The sequence below is a fragment of the Rutidosis leptorrhynchoides genome, chromosome 5 (genome assembly GCF_046630445.1).
Source record: "Rutidosis leptorrhynchoides isolate AG116_Rl617_1_P2 chromosome 5, CSIRO_AGI_Rlap_v1, whole genome shotgun sequence".
In the NCBI taxonomy this organism is placed as follows: Eukaryota; Viridiplantae; Streptophyta; class Magnoliopsida; order Asterales; family Asteraceae; genus Rutidosis; species Rutidosis leptorrhynchoides.
In genome coordinates this window covers 224,866,848-224,890,641 of record NC_092337.1, presented here as the reverse complement: position 1 = coordinate 224,890,641, position 23,794 = coordinate 224,866,848, and positions in this window count along the sequence as shown.

Here is a 23,794-nt window from a genome sequence, read left to right as displayed (position 1 = left end):
AGTTCCACCACAAGTTACGATACATAGTTTTAAGTACAAATGAAACTTATGCGACACAATTTAAAAGTATCCAAAAGACGCTCCATGTATGCATATATACTCGACATCCAATGCAAGTATCAAAATAATGAGCGGAAGCATGTATCATGTATCGTTCAAGGACCTGAGAAAAACATAGAAATCTGTCAACGAAAACGTTGGTGAAATCATAGGTTTAAGTAAGTAAGTACAAGTGAACCACAAGATTTGCATCAATGAAATAATAGTAATACATTCCAAAAGTTTGTTTCACGAGCACCCAATTATCAAAGCTTAACATTCCTTCCATTGTATACCCCATCACTTAGTGCTAGAACAAACACTGATTCTCGAAAATATATTTCATCCGTAGACGGTAGCGAACCGTCAGGGATGAGGGTTGTCAACCCATATGGCCATATAACATAAGTTCTCGCTTACACCCGGCAAGTGTAACTAATGATAATCGAATTGAGGATTTTTGTTCTAAACTCGTATGTAGAATGTTTGTTTTCCCGCTCTTGTGTTCACTTAGTTCAAAAGAATCGTTTATGTTTTCTCATCTCAAATATAAGTTCAAAAAGAGTAAAAGTGGGACTATGATCTCACCTTGAGTGCACGAGTAGTAAAGTACTTCGACAAGTAAACGTGTGCAAAGAACAATGCTAGTCTTGACCTAAACAATAGGTTTGTATCAATAACGGTAAACACGATAGGTCAAGGATGTTCAATTAGTCCTATGGCTCGTTAAGACTCGATCATAATAGCATGTGAATCAAATTGTCATGTTTCATGCAAGGTACAAGTATAAAAACATGTTAGAACGATTGCACAAATATTTGGTTAAGTTTGATTAAAAGTCAAACTTTGGTCGGTCAAAGTCAACGAAAGTCAACACGTTCGGGTCGGGTTCCGAACTATTTTTCTGAGGTTTTTAATCATATATGAACATGTTAGAACAAGTTTCATGTGAATCGGAGGTCCGTAGTATGCCAAACATTTTCCATAAAATGGACACCGGAGACAGAAGCTGGGCACGGCTTATGCCGCGCCGCGGCACCCTTCTGTCGCGCCGCGACAATAGGCGGGTGCTGGTGCCTGGTCTTTTTCACTTGTCCAACTTGATCAAAACTTCAAATAAGCATAAAACGCAAACCACAAACACTTAGGACTCGCACCTTATTTCGTTGGAAAGCTCTTTTGACATAGAATGCAACTAAACACAATTTAACAATCAAAAACCTCATTTGTAACAACCGAGTTTTCCAACCAAGTGATCATTCAATGCCCACATTAATGCTTCAAACTCACCAATGCACATTTAATGATTTGGGCATTCAATGCATACATGTGACATGCCATTTTGTAGGTAATGGAGCATACAATACAACTAACAACTTACTAACAACAATTCATGGCAATCAACGCATCAAATAATCACTTCAAGTTCTTCAAACCCTAACTCAATTCCACCAAAAATCAATAATCAAGCTCATGAAGTTTTCTAAGGCAACCTACACATCAAATTGAAGCTAGTGATGCTAGTAACACAATTAAAACATCAACTTTCAACATCTAACAACATATGATCATCCAAAATTCAAGAACAACACACCAAAATTCAAGTTCATGCTAGTTACACTAAAACAACGAGATCGAGCATATAAATCATATATTCATGTTAGACTTGAGCCATAGACACTAATTAACACTTTTATAAGTTAAAAACATCAAGAACACAAAATCTAGTGATTTTAGAAAGTTACCCAAATGAGATGAAGTTGGTGCCAAAATGAAGAGGATGAAGAGAGGATCACGAATATCTAATTTATTTGGTTGCTAGCTCCCTAATCCGGATTTAGATGATGAATGAATGAGAAAGGAAATTGGGTGTGTTCTTGCTAGAGAGAAAGAGAGAGAGATAGGGAGATGGTAATGAATGGGTGAAAGGGGTTTGACCCTTTGACCTAGTCAAGGGTTTGATCCCTTGTCAAGTTTAGTCCCTCAACTTTCGTTCGGGTGCGGGAATTACCTAAACGAGATAATTTAAAACGCGTATCAACGGGAGATGTTATAAACATATAACGGAGTTTAAATTAGTATAACGGAAAAGTAAATGGAAAAAGGCGGGATGTTACACATAAGTTACGGAGGAATCTACAGAAAATGTCAGACAAAGTTTACAATAACAGATACGCTAAGATATGAATTTATCTATACACAGTCTATGCAATAGAGGCAGTAAGACTTGTCTAGACTTTAAGGATGATAAGCAAGTAATTTTCGACACTAATGATAAGCAAAATTTTTGACATGCAGACACGGTCGAAGTCCAGAGTCACTAATGTATCATAACGACTTATCAGTTATACACACTAATGCAGACCTGGTTCGCTAAGACCACCGCTCTGATACCAACTTTCATGACCCGTCCTAATCCATCCGGACGAAGTCCATATCGATTATAAATGATTCATAATAGTTGATTACATCGCGAGGTACTTGACCTCTATATGATACATTTTACAAACATTGCATTCGTTTTTAAAAGACAAACTTACTTTACATCGAAAGTTGACGGCATGCATATCATTTCATAATATATCCAACTATAATTGACTAAATAATAATCTTGATGAACTCAATGACTCGAATACAACGTCTTTTGAAATATGTCATGAATGACTCCAAGTAATATCTCTAAGATGAGCAAATGCACAGCAGAAGATTTCTTTCATACCTGAGAATAAACATGCTTTAAAGTGTCAACCCAAAGGTTGGTGAGTTCATTAGTTTAACATAAATAATCATTTCCATCATTTTAATAGACCACAAGATTTTCATTTTCAGTTCTCATAAATATACGTCCCATTCATAGAGACAAAAATATCAATCATATGGATTGAACACCTGGTAACCGACATTCACAATATGCATATAAGAATATCCCCATCATTCCGGGATCCTCCTTCGGACATGATATAAATTTTGAAGTACTAAAGCATCCGGTACTTTGGATGGGGCTTGTTGGGCCCGATAGATCTATCTTTAGAGTTCGCGTCAATTAGGGTGTATGTTCCCTAATTCTTAGATTACCAGACTTAATAAAAAGGGGCATATTCGATTTCGATCATTCACCCATATAATGTAGTTTCAATTACTTGTGTCTATTTCGTAAAACATTTATAAATATTGCGCATGTATTCTCAGCCCAAAAATATAAAGAGTAAAAAGGCAAATGAAACTCACGATACTGTATTTTTGTAGTAAAAATACTCATACGACGATACTGAACAATGCAGGTTTGGCCTCGGATTCACGAACCTATATCATTTATATATATATTAACACATATAATTGTATTCGAACAAATTTATATATTATTATTATTAGTGATACAATTGTTATATTTTATAATTTTATAGGTTTTATTAATTAATTAAGTATATTTATTTTATACATATATATATATATTTTTTAAAATATTATTATATTTATAGTTATGTTATATGTATTAAATATATATATTTTTATATAATTAATATTTATTTATTATAATATTATTAATAGTAATAGTATTAATAACAATGAATGATACTACTAATAATAATGTTAATATTGATAATAAAAATGATAATAATACTAAAATATATAAAATTTTAATAATGATAGTAATAATAATAAGATAAAAAGGTTGTATTATTTTTACAATAAAAATACTAATTTTGATAAAAAATTCTTAATACTAATAATACTTATTAATAATACTTGTTAATGAATATATTAATGTTAATAATAGTAATAATAGTAATAATGATAATAATAATTATAATTATAAAAATGATAGTAATAATAATATTAATGATAATAATAATAAAATGTATTTTTTTATAATAATAATAATAATAATAATAATAATAAAAAAAAAAATAATAATAATAATAATAATAATAATAATAATAATAATAATAATAATAATAATAATAATAATAATAATAATAATAATAATAATAATAATAATAATAATAATAATAATAATAATAATAATAATTTTAGAATACAACCTTTGAAGAAACAAGCTTCTAAAAATAAAACGCCACTGCCCGAACTCGAACCCGCAACCTCTCGCTTAACCCCAAACCCCTAACTATTGAGCTGCAATTACTTTTCTATTATAATTAATACCCGAAATCAATTTAACCTCAATATTCCTGCCGTCTTTTCTATTAAAACCCAATTAGTAATACTTACAACTATCTTTGGTTCTTCATCCTCATTGTTCATTATCATCATCTTATAATCTAAACATCATCGATTTATCTAATCATCAACACCTAAAATCATAATCATTCCATCAATTAACATTATTTACTCTATCGTCTAAACATCATCATGCTCGCATATCACCTATCCTCTTGTATCATCTCCGTTACTCGTCATCATCATCATCTTATATATATCACGTCATGTATAAATCATTTATCATCTATCGGTTAATATAATCAACTCATCATGTAACATTACCATTCAATATCTCGGCCCAAAAGTTAAACAAAAATTGGAACATGACCCAATACAATATATATCAACAGTCCAATATCATGGTCCGATCCAACATCAATTTAGTGGGTTTGTTTTAATTTTTGTTCACTTGGCTCCATTTGACTTCGCAACAAATAAAAAAAAATGTCGAACGTTAATCTTCATCCTTATACGTATCATCCATCATCTAATATGGCATCACGTCTATCCTTCCATTGTCCTTGCGTTTAGATTGGTGATATAACAGAGAACATTCAAAGCAGCAACCCAACGAAAATGACAGCCCAACAGAGAACGGATGTGGGATCCCAGCCCAATTGAACTCGGCCCATTCATATTGTATCATTATAGTCCAACAGAACAACAACAAAAAAAATATAAAAATAAGGGACACGGTCACCCAAATAAGAATTATGTACAGCTCAATTTCTGTGTGCTTTAATAATCAAATGAGGTTAGAATGTTTGGTACATGTGTTGGCCACAAAGAAGAAGAAAAAGAAAGTGTTTTCAAGGTGGTTGTCTATTATAGAATAGTCGAAAAACAGAAGAAAATAAAGAAAAGAAAACAGCCTACGTGTTTGTTTGAAGAGGAAAAGAAAATATAAAAGCAAAGGTGATGTACGTGAGTGATTTTTGTGGGTTTGAGCTGCTCGGACAGAATACAGCAGGCGTATGCAGTAGCAGGTGCAGTTGGAGGTGATTTTAATGATGGTGGGTTGATGAGGGAATCGGTGGTGGTGATATAGGTGGACATGGGTGTGGTTTTCACGATTATTCAAGTATTCAATGGCAGGAGATGGTTTATGTGAGTGTTTGAAATCGAAACTAAAATAGAAGGAAGGATAAGAAAACAAGAAAAGTGGTTCTAGGTGATAATAGGTGGCGAAGATGGTTGTTGTGATGGTGAGGATCGAACAATAAAATACATCAGAATATATAAACGATTCTAGGAGCAGTGTTTGCTTGATCAATAGCAAACCCAAATGGGTCTTGGTGTTCGAACAAATTCAAATAACAGCAGTCTTCGATAGTAGAAACGTGGATTGTTCGAATAGAAAACCAAGAGGAGAGTGGCGGTTTTTAAACAGAAGTGGGTCGAATGGTCGATGTTGGGGTTGGTCGTAGGGTGTTGGGTTGTCTAAGAAGAAGAAGTTGGGAGAAGGAGAATCAAGTGGTTTGTGTGGGTTCAATGTATGCAAATAAGATGTATATAAGGAAATAAAACAGATTCATTGCATTGAATCCCAAAACATAGTAATATTAAATATTATAATATAATTAAACAAATTAAACGTACAGTGGAAAAATAACTATATTAAATACTGAGCCATCACATAGTGGAATATCTCTATGAATAAACAGAACATACAATAGTCTAAAGTTTGATTATATTAATTTATTCGCAAGTGTATGAAATGTATTAGCCAATATAGTCGGTAGGTTAGAATGAAAAGAAACAATCAACTAGTACAGTACAATATAATATTATAATCAAGGTTTGATTAAACGTGTGAAACATAATAATTAATTCTGCCGACAGTTTTCACGGATTGCCATATCGTGGTCCGTTGTTAATTAGTAGCGGATAAAAGTGTTCAGAAAAATCCCATATTTTTAAATTAAGTATATTTATTTATTTTGGTCATTATAGTATAAAATTCGATCATTAACTATTAAATAAAAATTACATTAATTATTCATTCCCAACCCCAAGTAAAATATAAAATTTTTTAAAATTCAACGAATAGTTCCTAAATATATTTTTAATAAGTCTAAAATTTATAGAACTCATTTTCGCATCACCGTTTATTTTAAAATTACATATGTTTGAATTTAACTTGCTTAATATCAATCGGAATATTAGACGAGTATTATAGTCATTTAATATTTATTTTCAATATACTTTATTTATATATATAGATATATTTTAAATAAAAATTATTATAATATCCTATTTTTATTTTATTAATTTTTAGTAACAACAACATATAATACATCAAATTATATTTTGAATTATTATTTATGCACATACGCACATATCTATTTACAATTAATTGTTCGTGAATCATCGAAAGCAGCCGAAGTCAAATGAATGTACAAAAATAGTTCAAAATTTTGAGACTCGGTTTAATAGACTTTGCTTATCGTGTCGGAAACATATAAAGAAAAAGTTTAAATTTGGTCGGAAATTCCCGGGTCGTCACAAAAAGAGCTACGCCAACATAGGCGTAAAGATCTCGAATTCCAAGTGGGTGACCGCATAATGTTAAAAGTCACACCTTGGAAAGGTGTAATCCATTTTGGAAAGCGTTGAAAGCTAAATCCGCGATATATTAGTCCTTTTGAAATCTTGGAGCGTGTTGGACCCGTTGCTTATCGTTTGGATTTTCCGACTCAATTAAGCTCCGTTCATCCCACTTTCCACGTATCGAACCTAAAGAAGTGTCTTGTCGAACCAGAACTTGTCATACCCCTTGATGAACTTACGATTAATGACAAACTCCACTTCGTGGAAGAACCTGTTGAGATCATGGTGTGACGACCCGAAAATTTCCGACCAAATTTAAACTTAATATTTATATGTTTCCGACACGATAAGCAAAGTCTGTAATGTTGAAATCTCAAAAACTTTGAACTGTGTTCATGTATTCATTGACCTTCGACTGCTCTCGACGATTCACGAACCACTATTTGTAAATAAATACATATATATTTAAAATATATGAATTTGAAATATAAATTAAAATATTATATGACCTAATTGTTAGAATTAATATTGTAAAATAAAATAATATATAATAACTATTATTTAAAATATAACTATATATGTAAATAATGTATAATGAATATATATATATATATATATATATATATATATATATATATATATATATATATATAGTTTTGAATATATTTTGTAACCAACAATAACGCTCAATTGTCATTCGATCGATAATAAGTAAGTTAAAATCAAACTTATATTATTTTAAAATAAACGGTGATACGAAAATGAGTTCTATAAATTTTAGGCTGATTAAAAATATATTTAGGAACTATTTATTGAATTTTAAAACTTTTTATATTTTATTTGGGGTTGGGAGTGAATAATTAATGTAATATTTATTTAATAGTTAATGATCAAATTTTATACCATAATGACTAAAATAAATAATTACTGTAAAAATTTAGGATTTTTCTGTATACTTTTATTCGACACTGATTAATAACAAAGAACGAGATCTAGTCCGTAAATGTTGACAGCTAATTTAATGCACGTTTGATTTCTTTAAATTATATTATAATATTTAATATTAATGTGTTGTTGAATTTATTGCATCTTTCCATTATATGTCATTCTAAATTTACGATCCGTGAATTGATTGAGAACATAGATTACTATTTCTGATTGATTACTGTACATCAATCTATCTATATCTTTATCTATCTAAATGATATATATACAAGATAGATTAAACCAACCTATCCTTCAATTCAACAATATTACTTGCTTCTATTTTCTTTTCTATTTAAACCCATTACCAATCCTATATATATATATATATATATATATATATATATATATATATATATATATATATATATATATATATATATATATATAGCACATAAATTTATATACACCCGATATATGCTTATCACCATTACACTTTCAACACCCTAGATCATCCATTTGCGTTGGCATGTGTTTTGTTTTTGATTCTCAAACAAACTAAGCACCCATCTAACCATCATCAAACGAAACCCATCATCATCATCATCACTCGGTTCACCGGATTGTCCATATATCGCCATCAAACAATCACTATTAAATCACCATATGTTGAAGCCATATCGAACACAAGATGAAACGGTGTTCACCTTCTTATCGAAAACCCACTTGGGTTATTGTTGCTTTTACGTCTTCAGTAACCACCCTCGTCAAACCTTAAACCATCGATCACCACCTTGCTCGATCCACCTCACTCTCGATCACCACTCGACCACCATAAACCACCATGATGAACACCACCTTCATCATTTTTTTTCCTTGGATTTGAACGATGATGAAGTCTGCTATTACTGCCGCTACTAAATTATCATGTCTTTGTGGTAAACCGAATACCATCATCAAGTCTGCTATTGATCCTGCTTGTTTATTTGACGAGCTGCTGCGTTGGTATTTTTTTTTCTTCTAACGAACCAAGCCTCACTGATTGACAACCCACCACCACATCTACTCGTCTTTGTTCCTGCTACAACTACTATAATGCATATACCTACTGCAAATCGTTTATGTTTTCTGTTTGTTCGACCCAAAGAAAACTAGAAAATGGTGCATTTGTGGTTTGGTTCGTCAAACTTACAAAACAAAAGAATAATGAAGCTATACCACATATTTTTTTGGATTTGCCAACTTCATTATAGATAATTTTACAGCACATACATGTGGGACAAGACAGCAAGAAATGGCCGACACTCACCCCACCACTAGCTCTTTGTTTGAAAAAAAAAACGCGCATTGTTATATAGAATTCCTAGTTGGGCCGTAAATCCTTTTCTTTTGGGCCATGTTCCTTGCTCAGTTGGGTCACTTATGTTACAAACTCACAAAATGGACTGTTTTCATTTGGGCTAAGATTCAAGTAATCTGTTGGGTTTCTTTTTGGGACTACTCGATTTACAAAACCCATTCACTATATAATCAAATTGTTACTGTACAAAGCCATGGTGATGATATGTTAAATCATGATGACGAGTGTAGTAACAAAATGATAATTATGATAATTAGTTTATGATGAGATTAGGTTAGTGATGATTAATGGTGACGTTACATGATGATATAGATAATAATGATTCATGATGTATGTATAGATTTTGATGATGATATATAATATGGAATAGTTTGACGATGATGATACAGGAAGACGAAACATGATGATGTAATAGTTATGATGATGTGATCAACGATGATCATGGAGGATGATTTTGATTATGATTATGATAATTATGATGATGTTGATGAAGTAGTTATGATTAGGATGATGATGATTAGGATTAGATTAAGTGGGATATCGATGATGATAAATAAGAATGATATAACATGGTTTTGACAATGGTGATACGTAAATAATGAAAATGATGAAATGAAACTGTGATATTAAGGATGATGAGCAAGATGAAGCTGTGATCGAATTCATATAGGAAGATAAATGATTTAAGATGATAATGACATGGTTAGGATTAAATTAAAGATGATGAGGTTAGACAAGTTGATTAAGCAGACATATATGTTATACAGTTATTAACGCAAGATATTATAGAAAAACGATAGTGGTTCAGTGGTTGGAAGTGTGGGTGTTAAGCGAGAGGTCATGGGTTCGAGCTCGGGCAATGGTGTTTCTTTTTAAGCTTATCTTCAAAGGTTGTATTCTAAAATAATAATAATAATAATAATAATAATTATTATTATTATTATTATTATTATTATTATTATTATTATTATTATTATTATTATTACTATTATTATTATTATTATTATTATTATTATTATTAGTATTATTATTAATTATTATTATTATTAATGTAAGCATTATTATTATTATTATTAAAAACTATCATTATTATTATTTGTATTATTTTTATAAAAATTACCATTTTTATTACTATTATTATTATTATTATTATTTTTAAAATGATTATTAGTTATTGTTATTATTATTATAAAGATATTACCACTTTTTACTTAGTATTATTATTATTATTATTATCATTACTAGTATTATCATCAAAATTATTATCATTAACAAAAGTATTTTTTTATATAAGTATTATCATTCTTATTATCATTATTAACTTTAATTTTAGTATTATTATAAATATTATTTTAACAAAAGATAATTATATAAAGATATAAATATTACATACATTATAAGTATATCTAAAATTACTATTTTCATATATAAAAATAAAATATATAGATATATATAACATTTGAAATAATAAATACATTACCATTTTAAATAAGTAATATATTATATAATTAACATATATAAACTGGTTTGATTACAATTACATGTTAATTATAGGTGTTAATATATATATAAATGATATAGGGTCGTGAATCCGAGGCCAACCCTGCATTGTTCAGTTATTCAATATTGTTATATGCATTTTTACTACAAAATACAATAGGTGAGTTTCATTTGCTCTCTTTTTAAATGCTTTTGCAATATATATTTTTGGGACTGAGAATACATGCACTTTTATAATTGTTTTACAAAATAGACACAAGTAATCGAAACTATATTATATGGTTGAATGATCGAAGCCGAATATGCCCCTTTTAGCTTGGTAGCCTAAGAATTAGGGAACAGACCCACTAATTGACACGAATCCTAAAGATAGATCTATCGGGCCCAACAAGCCCCATTTTGGAATTTGGAATGCTTTAGTACTTCAAAATTATCATGTCCGATGGGTGTCCCGGAATGATGGGGATATTCTATATGCATCTTGTTAATGTCGGTTACCAGGTGTTCAATCCATATGAATGATTTTTAAATACTTGCGAGTGTGTGATTATTGAATAAAGGAAATCTTGTGGTCTATTAAAATTATGAAAATGCTTGATTACGATAAACTAATGAACTCACCTACCTTTTGGTTGACACTTGAAAGCATGTTTATTCTCAGGTATGAAAGAAATCTCCCGCTGTGCATTTGCTCATTTTAGAGATATTACTTGGAGTCATTCATAACATATTTCAAAAGACGTTGCATTCGAGTCGTTGAGTTCATCAAGATTAATATTAAGTCAATTATAGTTGGATATATTATGAAATGGTATGCATGCCTGTCAACTTTCGATGTAATGAAAGTTTGTCTTTTAAAAATGAATGCAATGTTTGTAAAATGTATCATATAGAGGTCAAGTACCTCGCGATGTAACCAAATGTAATGTATTTGTCCATATGGAGTAGGACGGGTCATGAAAGTTGGTATCAGAGCGGTGGTCTTGGCGAACCAGGTCTTGCATTAGTGTGTCTAACTGATAGTTATTTAGATGCATTAATGAGTCTGGACTTCGGCCGGGTCTGCATGTCAAAATTTTTGCTTATCATTTAGTGTCGAAAATTACCTACTTATCATCCTTAGGAAATTATCTGTTTATCATTCCTAGTCTAGACACATCTTACTGCATTGATTGCATGAATAGTGTATAGACAAATCCATATCTTAGCGTATCTGTTACTGTAGACTTTATCTGACACGTTTCCTTAATTTCCTCCATAATCTACGGGATCTTCTGTACTATATTAGATATTCTATATAAGTAGAATATTATTCGATAACCGAAAATCATTTCATATCGAAAATCCTCTAACTGATCATAAGAGATGGATCCTACACCTAGCTTGGATTCCATTAGTTCCGAAAGCAATTTTGAGATGCGTATTGAAGTAGACTCCGAAGTCAATGAACCCAAAGTGTCTCCACCGTTTAGCTATTTTTCATTCTGGAGGAGATGGGGGTGGGTCCGAGACTTACTCACATGATGGAGAAATGAAGAAGGCGAGCCCTACCGCGAACCAAACTTACCTCCTAACATCGGAGAAAATGATGTACTCACCGGTGAACCTATGTGCAACACTGTATTTACCCTTCTTGCTAAAGTTTTCCACCTCGAAGGTCGCATTACTGCAATCTCGGAAAATATTCAACCTCTACTTCCGAATACCAATCGAAGGGGAATATTAGAAGAAGTTAGGGAACTTCGAATTAATAATCAAGATCTATCGAATCAGATGAGTGGATGGATAGAAATGATAGAGAGTAGGATAGATCCCTGACAAGAATGATGCGTGATCTACAAGCTATACTTACTATACCAACATCATCACCAACAACACTTGTAGCACCGACAGCAACAGTACCACCATCAGCAGCACCAGCATCATAACTAGTACCAACAACAACAACATCATCACACGTCTCAACCTTGCAATCTATACCTCAAGCATAATCATCGTTCTACGAATTGTTATACATGAATTATCTTCGTCCTTCATGGCGATTATGTAATCTCTAATGTTTTAGAGATTATGTACTCTAGTTCTAGCCATAAATCTGATGAGTTTAATATCACATTGACTCATTAAATCCATGATTTCGTCTGAAGAAAATATATATGTATATATGTTTTCATAAAGATTGTAATTAAAAGTTTTATTGTACAAACTGTTAATGGTGAAAATATTTTAACGGGTAGGTAATACCCTAGGAATATTTAGATTCCACATTAATAAGTTACACTGTACATTCTTCGAATCTGATTCAACGATCATTTACTATCCTATTTACATCCACAGACATACGTATTCGTTCATCATAGAATAACCATTTTCATTCAAATTTCATATTTGGATTTTGACCTATCAGAATTCAACAAGTGGGATAATGAAGAAAACATATGACAAAATTAAATTTGTTAGAAACAGACAAATTAACTATGAGAAATTTTGTTAAGAATCCACTCTAACTGTTCCTAGCTAACTGATTACATTTTATTTATTGCAATTTAATTATCGCAGTTTATATTCTCGCAATTTTATTTATCGTCATTTAATTTCTGTTATTTATTTTTACGCACTTTAAATATCAGGACACGTATACAAGGTTTTGACATATCATATCGACGCATCTATATATATTATTTGGAATAACCATAGACACTCTATATGCAGTAATGCTGGAGTTAGCTATACAGGGTTGAGGTTGATTCTACAATAATATATATACTTTGAGTTATGATCGAGTCTGAGACATGTACACGGGTCACGATATGTATTAATTAATTCAAATATTATATATTAAACTATATATGAATTATCGGACTGTTAACTGTGGACTATCGACTGTGGACTACCAACAATGGACAATTAAAATAAATTAAAATATTGATTTTAACATATAAAACTAAACAATTCTTCAAGTTTGTCACTTGATTTCATCTTAAACCTCATTTGTATCTTGACGATTACAAACTGCGATTCAAACTTTTCATAATTCTTGAAAACACTTCAATCGGTAGGATGAACCAACCGCACTTTATCTACGGAAGAAGAGATTGATGCATATAGTTATGCACCTGAAAACACTCGAAACCTGAGTAAACGTTTAACACGTGTCTGTGCTAGCTCCTTTGGCATTGTTATTACCGAAAATAACATTGCAACTCTTTTTCAAATTAGCCAATTTTGTCACCGCTTCAGCAGATCAACTTCGACTTCCATTCAAATTAGCCTTATTATAACCTCGATATATAAGTTTGCCTGTCGTCATCGTTACCGGGGAACCGTTTATATTCCACCACATTAGCAGTAAACTTACCAGCAACTTCAATGAATTTGGACTTTCTGAAAAATCATTATATTCATTGAAACCCCATCGTGTATTCATCTATACCCTGTAACAATAATTGCCATACCAATTACCGAGAATCAGCAATCAGTATTTTGAATCTCGTAGCATTTCTACATCAATAGTTATATGTATACATATAACAATTATCTCCTAGAATTACGATCTTCAATTCTGAAATTTGGAAAAGCACCCAGCCTACGAATCAATACATTGAACTTTGAAAAAGCTGAATGAAGCAGCAGAAACTGTAGGTAACCGTAAACGACCTTAATCGTCGGAAGTTTGATGATAAAGAATAGTATGTTGGAAAAGCTCAGAAAAGTTAGAACTGGAAAACGAATTGAGCTAACCACGAAGGAGACCAAGGACAAATACAAGGACCATACCCTATGTTCAAAGAATCCAGGTAATTCTGAATCCGTTGAAATCTTTAGAGAATATCTTGCTCCGAAGTCATGTTAAAATCTTGCGAAAAATTTTTCTTCATCAAGCTTCGAGCTTGGAAATTCCAAAATATCATCATCAATATCTTCGATATTTCTGAGGATGTTTTCATAAATATTCTCGTCCGAAATTATATACCTCTTCGTGCTTCCTGTGTTTCATTATATTGGAAACTTCTGTAAAATTTAAGTTTAATTCATGAATGAATTCTAGAGAAATGTAAGGAAATTGATGCATGAATTAGTATAATATAATGACACTTGATCAATGTGGTTATATTATAGTAATTCATGCTGAGCTCCTAATGGAATGTGATGATTCAAAGATTATAACGTCATCATATGCCATGTTACACGACTCTTACATTCTGCCCAAACTCCAAACACATCGAGAACATATATTCTTGATAATTCTATTCTCAGTGATTATGGTAATTTGACAAATCAAATCGTGCTATTACGTTCTTTCTTGTTTAGAACATGAAGTTCATTTGAAACTCCATACTTATGAATTCTGAACCATTATTTTGAAACTCCATACTTACAAATTCTGAACCATTATTCGCTTTGACTTAAAGTCGGGAAGAGAAAACAAAAGAATGAAGATCTGAAATAAAAATAGGAGTATAAATCACAGTAAATTGGAGAGAGTATTAACTGTGGATGTCAGTGATTACAGAAGTAGAGACATCGAAATATAAGGGAAGATATAAAACCCAACAACAAATCAGAAATTACAAACCGTGGATATTAATAAGAATAGCAATATAAAGAAACGGTATAATTAAGAATAGTATCACCCAAGGTAATAGTAAAAGTAAACAGATTCTTCTGGTGGAAGTTTGAAAAGAAGGATGACAGAAATGATAATTAGAAAAATATCAAGGATTAGAACTGGATTAAGCATTTTCACAATCTTTTGGATGTATGAACTAAGAAAGAAAGTATATGAATGGTGAGAATAATGGAATGGAAGAGTTTAATTTATAATGGAAATATCAGACAGAGTAATCGAGGCAGATCACCGCATTTAATTATAGAGATCTTAATTTCCTTATTCGCTGAAGAATCAAATCTTATAGATTTCGAAGATTTTCTTTAAATTCCTTGATTTCTGAAAATCAGCCATGACTACGTCACTGGTTCAGGCGAATCTGCATTTAGTCATTTCATTCTTTTATGATAGCTTCATTCGTACTCTTCGAATAATCAAATTGTTTTATCCACATTACTCAATGATGATAAAACTTTATTTATCAACTCATATTCGTCATGAAAACATTTTTATTATTAGCCATGACCACCTCACTCAAATTTTGGGACAAAATTTCTTTAACGGGTAGGTACTGTGACGACCCGAAAATTTTCGACCAAATTTAAACTTAATCTTTATATGTTTCCGACACGATAAGCAAAGTCTGTAATTTTAAAATCTCAAAAACTTTGAACTGTGTTCATGTATTCATTGACCTTCGACTGCTCTCGACAATTCACGAACCACTATTTGTAAATAAATACATATATATTTAAAATATATGAATTTGAAATATAAATTAAAATATTATATGATGTAATTGTTAGAATTAATAATGTAAAATAAAATAATATATAATAACTATTATTTAAAATATAACTATATATGTAAATAATGTATAATGAATATATATATAGTTTTGAATTTATTTTGTAAGCAACAATAACGCTCAATTGTCATTCGATCGATAATAAGTAAGTTAAAATCAAACTTATATTATTTTAAAATAAACGGTGATACGAAAATGAGTTCTATAAATTTTAGGCTCATTAAAAATATATTTAGGAACTATTTATTGAATTTTAAAACTTTTTATATTTTATTTGGGGTTGGGAGTGAATAATTAATATAGTATTTATTTAATAGTTAATGATCAAATTTTATACCATAATGACTAAAATAAATAAATATAATTACTGTAAAAATTTAGGATTTTTCTGTATACTTTTATTTGACACTGATTAACAACAAAGAACGAGATCTAGTCCGTAAATGGTGACAGCTAATTTAATGCACGTTTGATTTCTTTAAATTATATCATAATATTTAATATTACTGTGTTGTTGAATTTATTGCATCTTTCCATTATATGTCATTCTAAATTTACGATCCGTGAATTGATTGAGAACATAGATTACTGTTTCTGATTGATTACTGTACATCAATCTATCTATATCTTTATCTATCTAAATGATATATATACAAGATAGATTAAACCAACCTATCCTTCAATTCAACAATATTACTTGCTTCTATTTCCTTTTCTGTTTAAACCCATCATCAATCCTATATATATATATATATATATATATATATACATATATATATATATATATATATATATATATATATATATATATATATATATATATATATATATATATATATATATATATATATATATATATATATATATATATATATATATATATATATATTATAGCACATAAATTTATATACACCCGATATATGCTTATCACCATTACACTTTCAACACCATTGAACATCCATTTGCGTTTGCATGTGTTTTGTTTTTTATTCTCAAACAAACCAAACACCTATCTAACCATCATCAAATGAAACCCATCATCATCATCACTCGGTTCACCGGTTCGTCCATGTATCACCATCACACAATCACTATTAAATCGCCATATGTTGAAGCCATATCGAACACAAGATGAAACGGTGTTCACCTTCTTGTCGAAAACCCACTTGGGTTATTGTTGCTTTTACTTCTTCAGTAACCACCCTCGTCAAACCTTAAACCATTGATCACCACCTAGCTCGATCCACCTCACTCACGATCACCACTCGACCACCATAAACCACCAACGATGAACACCAACTTCATCATTTTTTTCTTTCTTTTGTTTCTGTTTATTCTACTTAATTTCCATTTAAAGATTATCAAAACAAACCCACTTATTATGCTTCTACTATCCGATTGTCGCTACTAAATTATTCTGTCTTTGTGGTAAACCGAATACCATCATCAAGTCTGCTATTGATCTTGCTTGTTTATTTGACGAGCTGCTGCGTTGGTATTTTTTTTCTTCTAACGAACCAAGCCTCGCTGATTGACAACCCACCACCACCTCTACTCGTCTTTGTTCCTGCTACAACTACTATAATGCGTATACCTACTGCAAATCGTTTATGTTTTCTGTTTGTTCGACGCAAAGCAAACTAGAAAATGGTGCATTTGTGGTTTGGTTCGTCAAACTTAGAAAACAAAAGAATAATGAAGCTATACCACATATTTGTTTGGATTTGCTAACTTCATTATAGATAATTTTACAGCACATACATGTGGGACAACTCAGCAAGAAATGGTTGACACTCACCCCACCACTAGCTCTTTGTTTAAAAAAAAATGCGCATTGTTATACAGAATTCCTAGTTGGGCCATAAATCCTTTTCGTTTGGGCCATGTTCCTTGCTCAGTTGGGCCACTTATGTTACAAACTCACAAAATAGACTGTTTTCATTTGGGCCGAGATTCAAGTAATCTGTTTGGCTTCTTTTTGGGACTACACGATTTACAAAACCCATTCACTATATAATCAAATTGTTACTGTACGAAGCCATGGTGATGATATGTTAAATCATGATGACGAGTGTAGTAACAAAATGATAATTATGATAATTAGTTTATGATGAGATTAGGTTAGTGATGATTAATGGTGATGTTACATGATGATATAGATAATAATGATTCACGATGTATGTATAGATTTTGATGATGATATATAATACGGAATAGTTTGATGATGATGATACAGGAAGACGAAACATGATGATGTTACAGTTATGATGATGTGATCAATGATGATCATGGAGGATGATTTTGATTATGATTATGATAATTATGATGATGTTGATGAAGTAGTTATGATTAGGATGATGATGATTAGGATTAGATTAAGTGGGATATCGATGATGATAAATAAGAATGATATAACATGGTTTTGACAATGGTGCTACGTAAATAATGAAAATGATGAAATGAAACTGTGATATTAATGATGATGAGCAAGATGAAGCTATGATCGAATTCATATAGGAAGATAAATGATTTAAGATGATAATGACATGGTTAGGATTAAATTAAAGATGATGAGGTTAGACAAGTTGATTAAGCAGACATATATGTTATACAGTTATTAACGCGAGATATTACAGAAAAACGATAGTGGTTCAGTGGTTGGAAGTGTGGGTGTTAAGCGAGAGGTCATGGGTTCGAGCTCGGGCAATGGCGTTTCTTTTTAAGCTTATCTTCAAAGGTTGTATTCTAAAATAATAATAATTATTATTATTATTAGTATTACTATTATTATTATTATTATTATTATTATTATTATTATTATTATTATTATTATTATTAATTTTATCATTTTTATTATTAATGTAAGCATTATTATTATTATTATTAAAAACTATCATTATTATTATTAGTATTATTTTTATAAAAATTACCATTTTTATTACTATTATTATTATTTTTAAAATTATTATTAGTTATTGTTATTATTATTATAAAGATATTACCACTTTTTACTTAGTATTATTATTATTATTATTATTATCATTACTAGTATTATCATCAAAATTATTATCATTAACAAACGTATTTTTTATATATAAGTATTATCATTCTTATTATCATTATTAACTTTAATTTTAGTATTATTATAAATATTATTTTAACAAAAGATAATTATATAAAGATATAAATATTACATACATTATAAGTATATCTAAAATTACTATTTTCATATATAAAAATAACATATATAGATATATATAACATTTTAAATAATAAACACATTACCATTTTAAATAAGTAATATATTATATAATTAACATATATAAACTGGTTTGATTACTATAACATGTTAATTATAGGTGTTAATATATATATATATATATATATATATATATATATATATATATATATATATATATATATATATATATATATATATATATATATATATATATATATATATATATATATATATATATAAATGATATAGGTTCGTGAATCCGAGGCCAACCCTGCATTGTTCAGTTATTCAATATTTTCATCTGTATTTTTACTACAAAATACAATAGGTGAGTTTTATTTGCTCTCTTTTTAAATGCTTTTGCAATATATATTTTTGGGACTGAGAATACATGCGCTTTTATAAATGTTTTACGAAATAGACACAAGTAATCAAAACTACATTTTATGGTTGAATGATAGAAGCCGAATATGCCCCTTTTAGCTTGGTAGCCTAAGAATTAGGGAACAGACCCCCTAATTGACGCGAATCCTAAAGATAAATCTATCGGGCCCAAAAAGCCCCATTCTGGAATTTGGAATGCTTTAGTACTTCGAAATTATCATGTCCGATGGGTGTCCCGGAATGATGGGGATATTCTATATGCATCTTGTTAATGTCGGTTACCAGGTGTTCAATCCATATGAATGATTTTTAAATACTTGCGAGTGTATGATTATTGAATAAAGGAAATCTTGTGGTCTATTTAAATTATGAAAATGATTGATTACGATAAACTAATGAACTCACCAACCTTTTGGTTGACACTTGAAAGCATGTTTATTCTCAGGTATGAAAGAAATCTTTCGCTGTGCATTTGCTCATTTTAGAGATATTACTTGGAGTCATTCATAACATATTTCAAAAGATGTTGCATTCGAGTCGTTGAGTTCATCAAGATTAATATTAAGTCAATTATAGTTGGATATATTATGAAATGGTATGCATGCCTGTCAACTGTCGATGTAATGAAAGTTTGTCTTTTAAAAATGAATGCAATGTTTATAAAATGTATCATATACAGGTCAAGTACCTCGCGATGTAACCAAATGTAATGTATTCGTCCAGATAGATTAGGACGGGTCATGAAACATGGACCGCGAGGTCAAAATCTTTAAGCACAACCAGATTCCAATCGTCCGAGTCATTTGGAATGCAAAATGAGGACCCGAGTTTACTTAGGAACGAGAGGATCAGATGATGCAGAAATATCCTCACCTCTTCCCGACCCTTCCGTCTACCTCAGCTTAAAATTTCGGGACGAAATTTTCTTTAACAGGTGGGTAATGTACCGACCCAACTTTTTTGACTTATATTTATACTTTATACTTTCACAAATCTGCGTATATGTGCGTACTGAGCTAAATGATATTCTAAGATCATTATTCATGTTAATTACTTTCGTGAATATCTTAAAACGTGTTATTAAGTACTTAATCACTTAACTTGATCCTCGAATGCTTTTACGACCGTTAGTGTCACTTGTCGTTTAGAACGAGATACGTACTTGGTACATGTTAAACTTTGGTCATAATTGGAGCATTATGACTACTTAATCTTAATTTTACTTCTTAATGACAATTATGAACTTCGTTGATTTCTTAATTACGCTTAGTATTTTACTAATGCACACTAGTTAATCTTAATGGACTTATCACCATAATGGACTTAGTTTATCAAAGGCCCACCATAGTCTAGTTAATGGACTTGTAAATGAGCCCATCTTAATGGACTTATGAGTCCATTAAGACATAAGACAAACCCATTAAATATTAAGACAAATCTCATGCATGCTTATGTACTATTACTTACAAATTTTAACCTCATGCTCCACGCCTCCCAACATATAAACATCACCATTGTACCACCACCCATGCCAGGCTAAACGGTACCCCCACCCCACTCCAAACCGTCAGCCTTAACCCCTCACCACCACCATTTCATTTTTTTGAAACTTCATTTCATTTTCTCACAACACTCACACATTTCTATCTAGTTTTCTCTCTAGTTTCTTGCTCTAAAAAGCATAAGAAAACTTGTAAGTTTTCTTGAATTTCTTCTTTCTTTTTCTTTTCTTTTTCATAAATCAACATCATTATTATTCAAGGATTCAAGTTTTGTAACTTGAATCTTCATATATCTTGTAGATTCAAAGCTTATTTGAAAATCTTCAAGAACATGGAGGATTCAAGCTCTTTAACTTTGAATCTTCATTACTTTTGTTACATCTAAGCTCATAGCTTAAGATCTCTTTATTTTTGTTAAAGGGTCAAAACTTATGTTTATGATCTTCATGTAACTTGTAGATCTAGGTTTTTTTTCTTTAAGGATCTTCAAGAATATTAGAGATCCAAGCTTTCTAGCATGAGGTTTCTACAAAAAATTGGTTAAAGGATCAAGTTTATTAACTTATGATCTTCTTTAATTTGCTTTACTTTAATTTTGTAACTTAAGTTTTCATTAAACAAAGATACAAGTTTTCTAGCTTGAAGTCTCATAAGTATTATTAAGAGACCCACACTTTATAACTTAGGGTTTCATCATTATATTATTTGATCTAAGTTATGTAACTTATGGTCATCCAACTTGTTAAAAAAAAAGCTCACTAGCTTATATTCATTCTATGTTGTAGAAATCTAAGTTTTATAACTTAAGGTTTTGTAAAAGTTGAAAGTCTAAGTTCTATAACTTAGGGTTTCACCTAGAACACAATATCTAGACTTTCTAGTCTAACGTCTTCAATATTTAGCGAAGACCTAAGTTCTATAACTTAAGGTTTTGCTTCTTTGGTTTGAATCCAAGTTTGTAGCTTTATGTTCCAAATAGAACTTGTACTTGTGTCGAAACTAAGAACTTGATGTAACTTTGGTTCATCATTCTTTTAAAACTCTTAAGTGAGTTGTATTTCTTTTCTTAGTCTTGAAATTGTGTGTTGATGGTTAAAACTTGGTTGTTGATGGTTAAAACTTAAATCTGTTTTTCAGGGTCTTATCTTACTCCTGGAGCTTCGGAAAAGTTGATTTCCAGATATTTCATTTTGTGTAGATGACTTTTCATTTAAGACTCGCCTAAATCCGATATACGGTTTAGGATTTATAGTCTTCCGAAGTTCACTACTTCTTCGTAATAACGTGCTGAAATTTCTGACCTACTTGCGCTTTGACCTTCGCCACGGTCAAACGACATCGAGTTTGGATCTGATTTTTGGATAGAGGTAAGAGGACTCGCAAACGGAGCCTTGGCCCTGTCCGCGCGTCATTTTAGTTTGTGTAGAGGTTGTAGAGGCTGTTCAAATTCAACCTTTCGTTTCGACCTCTATTCTTGTTGAAAACTTACTTTATCTTTTACGTATGATGATGATGATGATACTTAAGACTTAACTTATTTACGTTTAAACTTTTTTTTGACGATTTACTGACTTAGTAACATTTGACTTAGGTTGAGGACCTTTTGGACCGACTTACTACTTGCTTACACTTTCGTATCGATTTTACTGCACATTCACTGTGAGTTATAGCTCCCTTTTTACTTTAACTATTTTTGAAACTGAGAATACATGCACTTTTTATGTTTTACATACTAGGCACGAGTACTTTAACTTTATATATGTGTGGGTGACATAACGACACAAACTTTCCCCTTAGCTCGGTAACGTTTAGTCATTGGTTTATGAACCGGTGAACGCGAATCTTAGATATGGATCCATAGGGTTTGACATCCCCACTCAGGCTAGTCGCTCTAGCATTAAACGGGTGTTTAATACTTTGTCTGTTTTAACGCACTCGCCAAGTGTACTTTTAGGAGTGATATATTTTACTTTGTTAAGTTAGTTACCAAGTGCCCACGGTTAAGCATATACTTTTCATACTATTTTGAATACAAATCTCGTGGTCTACATTACATTATTGTTACAATAAAACTATAGCTCACCAACATTCGTGTTGACTTTTTAAAGCATGTTATTTCTCAGGTGCTTAGATGAAATTGCTTCCGCTATAATAGACTTGTTGTGTTAGACTTCCGCTGCATTATTAGAGATGTCTCTTAAGCATGGACTTTTTATTTTTGCATTCACTACTTATGTTTTATTCGAACCATGGTTATGTAATGACTTAAGTGTCACATACTATTGTTAATGCTTTCTATCCGTAGAAGCACTTTACTTTTGTAAAACTTTTGTCGTTGGAAAAACGTTATCTTTTTATGAATGCAAAACCTTGTTTTAAAATAGCATATAGTATTATACCGTGTAATAGACCTGTTGTTGATGATCCGTACCATTGAGGTTTTGGACGGGGCATCACAAAACTCAAAAGTGATGAGGTGCAAGCGTACATGGTAGTCGGTCAGATTGTGTTCGGTGTTTCGGGCTCGAGACCTAATGAAATTTTATAAGGTCAGAGGTCGTACTATCTAATATAGTATTTAGATTAGGTCTAAGATCAATTTCTTAAGTAATCTTACATGTCCATTTCGGTTCTCGATTTCAAAAGTTACTAGTTC